At 48.7% G+C, this 8,588-nt stretch overlaps 1 pseudogene; it reads left to right on the forward strand.

Annotated features, from left to right (window-relative positions):
- Nucleotides 1-232: 232 nt before the first annotated feature.
- LOC146175156 (uncharacterized) lies at nt 233-1,159 on the forward strand (annotated as a pseudogene).
- Nucleotides 1,160-8,588: the final 7,429 nt, after the last annotated feature.

The following is an 8,588-nucleotide window of genomic DNA, read 5'->3' on the forward strand; positions in this document are numbered from 1 at the left end:
ACTATGAGCATGAGGCTATGTAATCCCGCTCAAGTACATCTTGAGCAGCATATGTGATACATTCATTTCAGGGTCTCATTAGTCCTTTTTCTCACACAGATACCTGAGGACACACAGCAGATGCCATCAGGCGGAGGCTTTTTTGACGATGTAACAACCAGATCAGCACCTGCAGAGAGTGATGCAATTGATGCTCTCCTAGTACTCAGTGTGAAATGCCCAAAATGACAAAAATGTACAGGTTAACACCGATTCTTTCGCTAAACAGACTAAGCTTGTAGAACTGCTAGTTGCAGATTCTGCTGTACATGCATTTACAGGTGTAGCACCAATGAGCAGCCTTCTCTCCATATCAAACGAGGTAGCTCTTGTAGACACCACAGTTAGCGAGATGACTGTGTTTGAAAGGGTTGTCCTCGTCTTTTTTCTCTTAAAGACCAGCCTGTCATTCGCGTATGTCTTGCCACATTGTTTGAGCAAGAAAACTGTCCACAGACTTTTTTATTTTACTGTGTGCAGCCTTGCAGCTATACGTGAGGCGGCAATACTATGGCCCACAAAGAATGAGATTTGAAAGAACTTGCCATTTTGTTTTGAGGCTTACAAAGAAGTGCGTGTGGTGCTAGATTGCAAAGAAATTAAAATTAAAAAGTCCCACTGCTCTTCGTGTAGGATTTTGACATATTCCCACTATAAAGGATACCACATGGCAAACAGGCACATAAATATTTCGCCAGGTGGCATGATAACGTTTTTCAGCGATGGCATTGACGGCAGGGCCTCGGATAAAGCATGTGTGCGGAAGTCTGACGTGCTAACGAAACTAAAAAGCTTTGAGGATGATGTCAAGATTAACAATGGTTTCAATGTAGATGACATATGTGAGCGGCTAGGACTGGGGGTTGTGCAGCCTGTTTTTTTATGCCACCAATCACAGTTCTCAGCAGACGATGCTGAGAAAACAATCAATATTGCTAGAGCACGCGTGCTTGTTGAACGGGCTATTCAAAGGATGAAAGTTTTTAAAGGGCTGAAAGGTCCTGTCCCATGGAAAATGGTAGGCATACTCGATGAAATATTTGTCATAATAGCAGAGATAGTTAACCTGTCTGCCCCAATACTGGCCGAGGAGAGATTCGTCAATAGTAATTTGCTGTAACAGTGATGTGTGTGTTGTGCATGACCCTGAAATTGTGATTTGCTACTTTCTTATATTAATGTAACACCAAGCCTTCACTTGCACCACATATGACTGTAGAATACTGATCTATACAGTAGGACATGCGATGGTAACTGATCTGCACCACGAAAGGGATAAGTAGAAAAATAAGGTTATGTTGAGGCACATTTGGCAAGTATTATCAGATCATGAACTGTAGGCTATGAGTATCTGTCAAGAGGAAAGTATATAATAGCTGTCCCTTTTCAGTATTCACCTGTGGGACAGAAATGGGAAGGCTTACAAAACAAAAAGATTTCAATATAACTTGGTAGGCGCAAAGCTAAAACAGGAAGTGTCAAATGGGTAAGGGAACAAATGCATTAATAGCATTCCTGTATAACTCACGAGGAAATGGGCATGGCCAGGTCACATAAAATAAAAGCAAGATAATAGATGGTCCTTAGGGGGTAACAGAGTGGATTCTAAGGGAAATCAAGCATAGCGAATGGGGGGGGGGGGGACTGAAAGGTGACCTAGATTAGATTAAATGGGTGCAGCTGGCACAGGACTCCGAGACTTGGAGTCTGTAATGCTCACTACTAAATTGGAAACCATTGAGACAAATACTGCGCTATTTGTAACTATCTCATATCAGATAAACACTATGGCCACTAACCGCAAAATGCCCAAGAAGTAGTGATAACAAATGCCAAGAATTGTTTAGTGCACTGAACCAACATTTTTATGATAGTGTGTAGTAAGAAACTAGCTGACTAGCTCTTGGAAGTCTGTGGCTTTCGGAAGTGTATTTCGCAAGATGTCTCTTTCTTTTATGTGTAAAATTATTTTATTGTTTTAAAGTTTAGCACTCTACTGATTCACATTTGTTGAATAGTACCCCGCTCCCTTAACCACTGTTCATGCTTTTCCTCTCTGTAACATCCCTTAGAAGAATGCCGACAATTGATTTATACTACCTGAATGAATAAATAAACAAATTGGAAGGTAATGGAAAATGCCTTCCTTAGTCTTTAGCGGGTATGGCTGGTGATGATGAAAATTAAGTTTGCACACGTGCAGGGTTCTGAAAAATATTTTTTTACATACCCTGTCGGAAATTTTTCACATGTATTTATGGTGGAATCACGATCATGGTGGATTATGGTAGCGGGCATGGTGGATGGTGTGCATAGTCGTTATGGTGTACATGGTCATTATGGTGTGCATGGTCGTTATGGTGTGCATGGTGGTTATGGTGTGCATGGTCGTTATGGTGTGCATGGTTGTTACGTGCGCTTGGTCGTTATGGTGTGCATGGTGGATAGAAGCAAGGTAGGTATGTACAGCCACGGCCGGTCTCGAGGGAGAGTGCGCGCTCTTTCTTCCGGCCTTCTCAATCACCGTGGGAGCAATGGGAACGTTTCTCCTTGAGTCATGCTCTCCGCCGCCGCAAGAGACGCGACCTGCTCACTGTTCGCTCTGCATCTGCTTCCGCAGCAGCGAGTGGCTTTTGCTTGGTTTCGCGTTGTCACTCGCAGGTTTCGTGGTGAGTGCAGCCCCAAAATGACAGAACACGGAAGGTAGATGCTGCAGCGGCATGTCGTCAGCATACTATACACGTGAACCGAGTCTTTATAAAAAAAGACATTGTCGCTCAGCGAACGCTCGGAAGCATATATGACATACAATGCATCATAGTTGCTACTTTTTCCCATTTCAATCCGAATTTTTTTCAAAGCCTGCTGTCACCAGTTAATAATTAGAGGGATTATTAACGATGCGCCCTTAATGGGGCGCACACTCCCAAACACCCTTAGAGTGAGTGGGGGCAGCCGTTCCGGTCGCAAAGGAGATGCCCCTGACCTGCGTGGCAAGCTCAGCCGGAATTCAACTACCTTGTAGTGACAGAAGGGGGTGGCCGTTTGGTGCCCAGCTGTCGCTGGTTCAAACCAGAGTAAGGATCGGAGTCAGGGGTAACAAACAAAACACAATGTATGGACAGCAAGAGACGATACAAAGGAATACACAAGAATACTTGAAATGCACACACGAGAGGTTCACAGAATACAAACGCTAAGATTACAACTAGAGAGGCATTCAATAACACAGAGGCTTTACAACACAGATCCAAACACGAGAGAGTCACAAAAAAAACAAACACCAAATTGTTCACCGGGCAGTGTTGCAGTCCGACGCCTCGAGAGTCACCATGTGGCCGCCATACAAGACGAGCGCCGCTCCCTCGCAGATCCGTGGGCTTGCCAGCAGCAGGTGATCCCCGGGAGTCCAGTCGATGCACTGGCGTACACGCCGCAACCACTGACAGACTGACTGACTTCTCAAGCGGCGTGGTCTCTTTAAATAGGGCGCGCCGCGTCTGTCTGTTAACATGCGCCAAAGCTAGCGCGCACACACACTTAGCTTCGCTGGTTAGAGCGCTCTCCCTTCCTCCCGTCGAGCCGCGCGTCGTCATTGGCTAGGTCCCGTAGAATGTTCTAGAGATGTCTGGCGTTTTTCGGACTCATGAATCACCTTCATCGCCGGGTGGTGAGAAGAGGGCGACGGCGACGCGTACAAAGCTACGTGCTCTCTCGCGCGGGGAAGGAGGTTTTTCTCGAATCTTGTGGAAGGTACCATGCGGCGACGCGCAGGCCTCGCGCCGCGCCGGCTTAATAAAAATGTGCGCCGATTTCGTGACACCTGCACAAAAGTAGAAACAAAAACTGAATGAGCAGTGATCACATTGAAGCTCCTTCAAGGCTATCATTACAGCAACTTGTCTGCAACAGCAAAACCGTCTTTCAGGGCTAGATGCCAAGCCATCCATATATAGCACCGAAGATGAAAATAATTTCATAAAAAAGTAACGGAGTTGCATAGTGCTTGCATGATATTGTCACGAAGACAGGGATTTAGGGGTATCGGCAACAGGGGCAGATACACACTGTCGAGAGAGAGGTTCCCGAGAAACGGTAGCACGAAGACACAAGCTCAAGAGTCCACAAGGGTTAACTAGCCGAAGCGCGCGAGAGTCTCCAACTTCTTTGTCGTTTTAGCGCTACCTCGAACCGTCAGGTGGCATTATTCCCCCCCTCGAAAAAAAAACCGCAAGTTCACAGAAAAAAAAACTGCTCCGGATGGCAAATATGACTTTCAGCGGGTAAAATACGGCTTCATGCGAAGCACATGCACCAGGTCAGACGAGCACTGACGACTAGAACTCGGTACAGTTCCGTCTGGAATAACCTCGTACGTAACTTCTGAGAGGCGACGCAACACTCTGTAAGGTCCGAAGTAACGATTGAGAAGTTTTTCTGACAAGCCTGGGCGCCGGACAGGTGTCCACACCCAGACTTTGTCACCAGGCTGGAACACGACATAGCGATGGCGGTCGTTATATCGGCGTGCATCTGTTGCTTGCTGTTTTGTAATGTGATTACGGGCGAGTTGGCGAGCTTCCTCAGCGTAGGTGGTGAATTCTTCTGCGTCAGCGGTAAGCAGCTGGTCGTCAGCCGCACATGGCAGCATAGCGTCGAGCATGGTCTGTACATCGCGTCCGTATACTAGGCGAAACGGAGTGAATCGAGTTGTTTCTTGGACGGCCGTGTTATATGCAAATGTGACATAAGGCAATATCTCGTCCCATGTTTTATGCCGGACATCGACATACATGGCGAGCATGTCCGCTATTGTTTTGTTTAGTCGCTCAGTAAGGCCATTAGACTGAGGATGGTAAGCAGTAGTCTTTCGGTGATGTGTCTGGCTTAGTTGGAAAACTTCTTCAAGAAGACGCGCTGTAAATGCCTTGCCACGATCAGTAATGACGTATGAAGGGGCGCCATGGCGGAGGACAATCTGCGTCATGAAAAATTGTGCCACTTCGGAGGATGTTGCACGTGCACTGCCATAGTTTCCGCGTAACGTGTCAGATACTCTGTAGCCACGATAATCCACTTATGGCCAGCTGACGATAGAGGAAAAGGGCCAAGAAAGTCCATACCAATTTGGTCGAATGGTACTAGCGGTGGGGGAATAGACTGCAGGAAACCCGCTGGCTTCAATGGCGGTGTCTTGCGTCGCTGGCACTCGCGGCAACCTCTAACATATCGATGAACGGTGGCGGTAAGTTTGGGCCAGTAGTAGGCCTGGCGCACTCTCGTTAGAGTGCGTGCAAAGCCCAAGTGTCCAGCGGTGGGTTCATCATGGCAAGCATGAAGTATTTCATCGCGGAGATCTTCAGGGATGACTAGAAGATAGGCTCGGTCACTGTTGCCGGCGCTTTTCTTGTAGAGGATTCCGTCGCGCGTACAGAAGGATGACAAGTTCTTAGCAAACAGTCGAGATACTGTAGAATCGAAACCCTCCAGATGATCGATCACAGTTTTGAGGTCTGGGTCAGCCCGTTGCCGGGCCTTTAAATCAGAGGAACTGATAATGCCAAGAAAATGGGCGTCTTCATCCGTACTGTCATGGGCCAACTCCACGGGCGATCGAGACATCGTGTCAGCATCTTCATGTTTGCGTCCGGATTTATAAACGATAGAGTAATCAAACTCCTGCATACGAAGGCTCCACCGTGCAAGACGTCCTGATGGATCTCGAAGACTAGCTAGCCAACACAAAGCATGATGTTCTGTCACAACTTTAAATTTACGGCCGTACAGGTAAGGTCGGAATTTCATTGTGGCCCAAACGACGGCGAGACGCTCCTTTTCAGAAGTTGAATAGTTTGATCCTGCCCGAGAAAGGGTGCGGCTGGCATAAGCGATCACTTTTTCCTCGCCTTGCTGGTGCTGGACTAGAACAGCACCCAGACCGACATTGCTGGCGTCGGTGTGAATTTCGGTGGCAGCGTCCTCATCGAAGTGTGCAAGAACGGGAGGGTTGTGCAGCCGTTGGCGCAGCTCGGTGAATGCCTCCTGCTGCTCGGAAGACCAGACATACGGGACGTCATCACGTGTCAGGCGCGTCAAAGGTTCTGCAATCTTGGCAAAATCGGCAATGAAACGGCGATAGTACGCACACAGGCCCAAGAAACGTCGGACTGCTTTCTTCGTGGTAGGGATGGGAAAATTGGCTACAGCGGCTGTTTTATCAGGGTCAGGCCGGACACCGTCAGCGCTAACCACATGACCGAGAAATTTTAGCTGCTGATATCCAAAGTGACATTTTTCCGGTTTGAGTGTCAAATCGGCCGAGCGAAGAGCGTCCAATACCGTTCGCAGCCGCTTAAGATGTTGGTCAAACGTTTCTGAAAACACGATGACGTCGTCCAAATAAACCAAACATGTTTGCCATTTAAGACCAGCAAGTACGGTGTCCATCATTCTCTGGAACGTCGCTGGCGCTGAACACAGACCGAAAGGCAATACTTTAAATTCATATAAGCCATCGGGTGTCACAAAGGCAGTCTTTTCCCGATCGCGCTCATCCACTTCTATCTGCCAATAACCACTTTTTAAATCAATTGAGGAAAAGAACTTGGCGTTGCGAAGTCGATCGAGTGAATCGTCGATACGGGGCAACGGATATACATCTTTTTTTGTGATGTCATTCAGTTTCCTGTAATCAACGCAAAAACGCAGCGTGCCATCCTTTTTCTTAACCAACACGACGGGTGACGACCACGGACTTTTAGACGGCTGAATAACATCATCATTAAGCCTTTCCTGGACTTGTGTCCGAATTGCCTCACGTTCTTTGGCCGAAATACGGTACGGCTGCTGTCGAATAGGTCGGGCATCGTCAGACGTTATGATGCGATGCTTGGCGATAGAAGTTTGCCGGACTTTCGATGATGAGGCAAAGCACGGGGCGTACTCCAGCAGTAGGGCACGCAGGGCGCGTTGTTGACAGAAAGAAAGGTCACTGCTAACATCGATACGGTCTAGAACACTGGGAGTATCGATAACGTCAAACGCAAAACATTCAGAAACTTCATTTAACAGTTCGCCGAAAGCGATGGCAGTAGAGCGATAGAGGTGGCGAGATTCATTCGTGAAGTTCGTGACGAGAAGCTCAGAGTGACCATTGCTGAGAATAATTAAGCTTCGAGCTGCACAGATGCCATGAGAAAATAAAAGAGAACGGTTGCTTTCAGCTATTATCGGCCCGTCACGAAGCCCGTCGCACACAACACTCACAAACACGCTGGAGCGGGGAGGCACTGAAACACACTCGGCTGAAACCCGTAGGGCGCACGTACGTTGGCCATCGGTGGGGCTGGCAGCCGCTTTCTCCGTTGAGAACGAGACCGTTCGCTGTCGGAGATCGATGATGGCGCCATATTCCCGCAGGAAATCCACACCGAGAATCAAATCACGAGAACATTCCCGGAGAACGACGCAGCTGACAACGAACGTTGAAGTACGAATCTGGATTCTAGCCGTGCACTGTCCAATAGGAGTAATTACATGCCCCCCAGCCGTGCGTATTTGTGTGCTACACCATGGTGTCATAACCTTCCTAAGGGTCGCTGCCAGTTTCCCACTCAAAATCGAAAAGTCTGCTCCGGTATCCACTAAAGCGCTGACATTATGACCATCGATGCACACAGGGATGTCCAACGATAGCCGGTCTCGTGAACCAAATGCTGTCGTTTCTGCTCCAAAATCCATATCTGTTCTCATTGGGGGGACTTCTTTGTGCTGACATTTAGCGGCCCCGCCCCCGGAGGTCGCTCTACTCAGTTTTCCCGGTGGGGGCTTGGCGAGCGACCAGGCGGTGCTCGCGGGAAGTTGCCAGTTGTTGAAGCGGTTTGCCGACGTGGGGATGAAGACCTGGATTGTCGGCGCGCCATCCGGAGGCTCTCTTGTGCGAGGTTGTCTCCAATGTCACGAGGTAGTTGTCCGAACGTGCGTCTAGGTGCGTTGGTGTAAAAGCCCTCCTGTCCGAGTTCCCGATAAGGGCACCACCGGAAAATGTGACCAGGTTCCCCACAGTGGTAGCAAAGGCGGCGGCTCCGAGGTGCCTGCCAGACGTCCGTTCGTCGAAAGTTTGATCGCGGTGGCCGCACGTACCGCGTAGGCTGTTGTACAGGAATGTATTGCATTGGCTCCTGGACGGGCATGCACTGGGTTGGCGGTAACGTAGACAACGGAGCTTGGACGGGAACTGGGCGTCGGAGAACGTCAGCGTAAGTCGGACGAGAATAATCAGGAACAGGGGTACTTTGAGCTTCAGCAACATGCAGAGATGGCTGCGTGACTTGCTGAATCTCTTCACGGATCATATGTGCGAGAGAATCACCCCTGGGTTGGAACGTGCCACAAACCTTCTGCAGTTCCTCGCGTACAATCGCACGAATAAGATCTCGGAGCTGTTCAGTATTTCTTACAGCAGCTGTAAGATGCTCGGCAGCAGTCGTAGCGAGGATTGGGCTGTCGTAGACCGCCGAGCGGCGCTGGTGTAGGATCTTTTCCATGGT

Source organism: Amblyomma maculatum, chromosome 11 (assembly GCF_055883805.1).
Source record: "Amblyomma maculatum isolate TAMU_Amacu chromosome 11, ASM5588380v1, whole genome shotgun sequence".
In the NCBI taxonomy this organism is placed as follows: Eukaryota; Metazoa; Arthropoda; class Arachnida; order Ixodida; family Ixodidae; genus Amblyomma; species Amblyomma maculatum.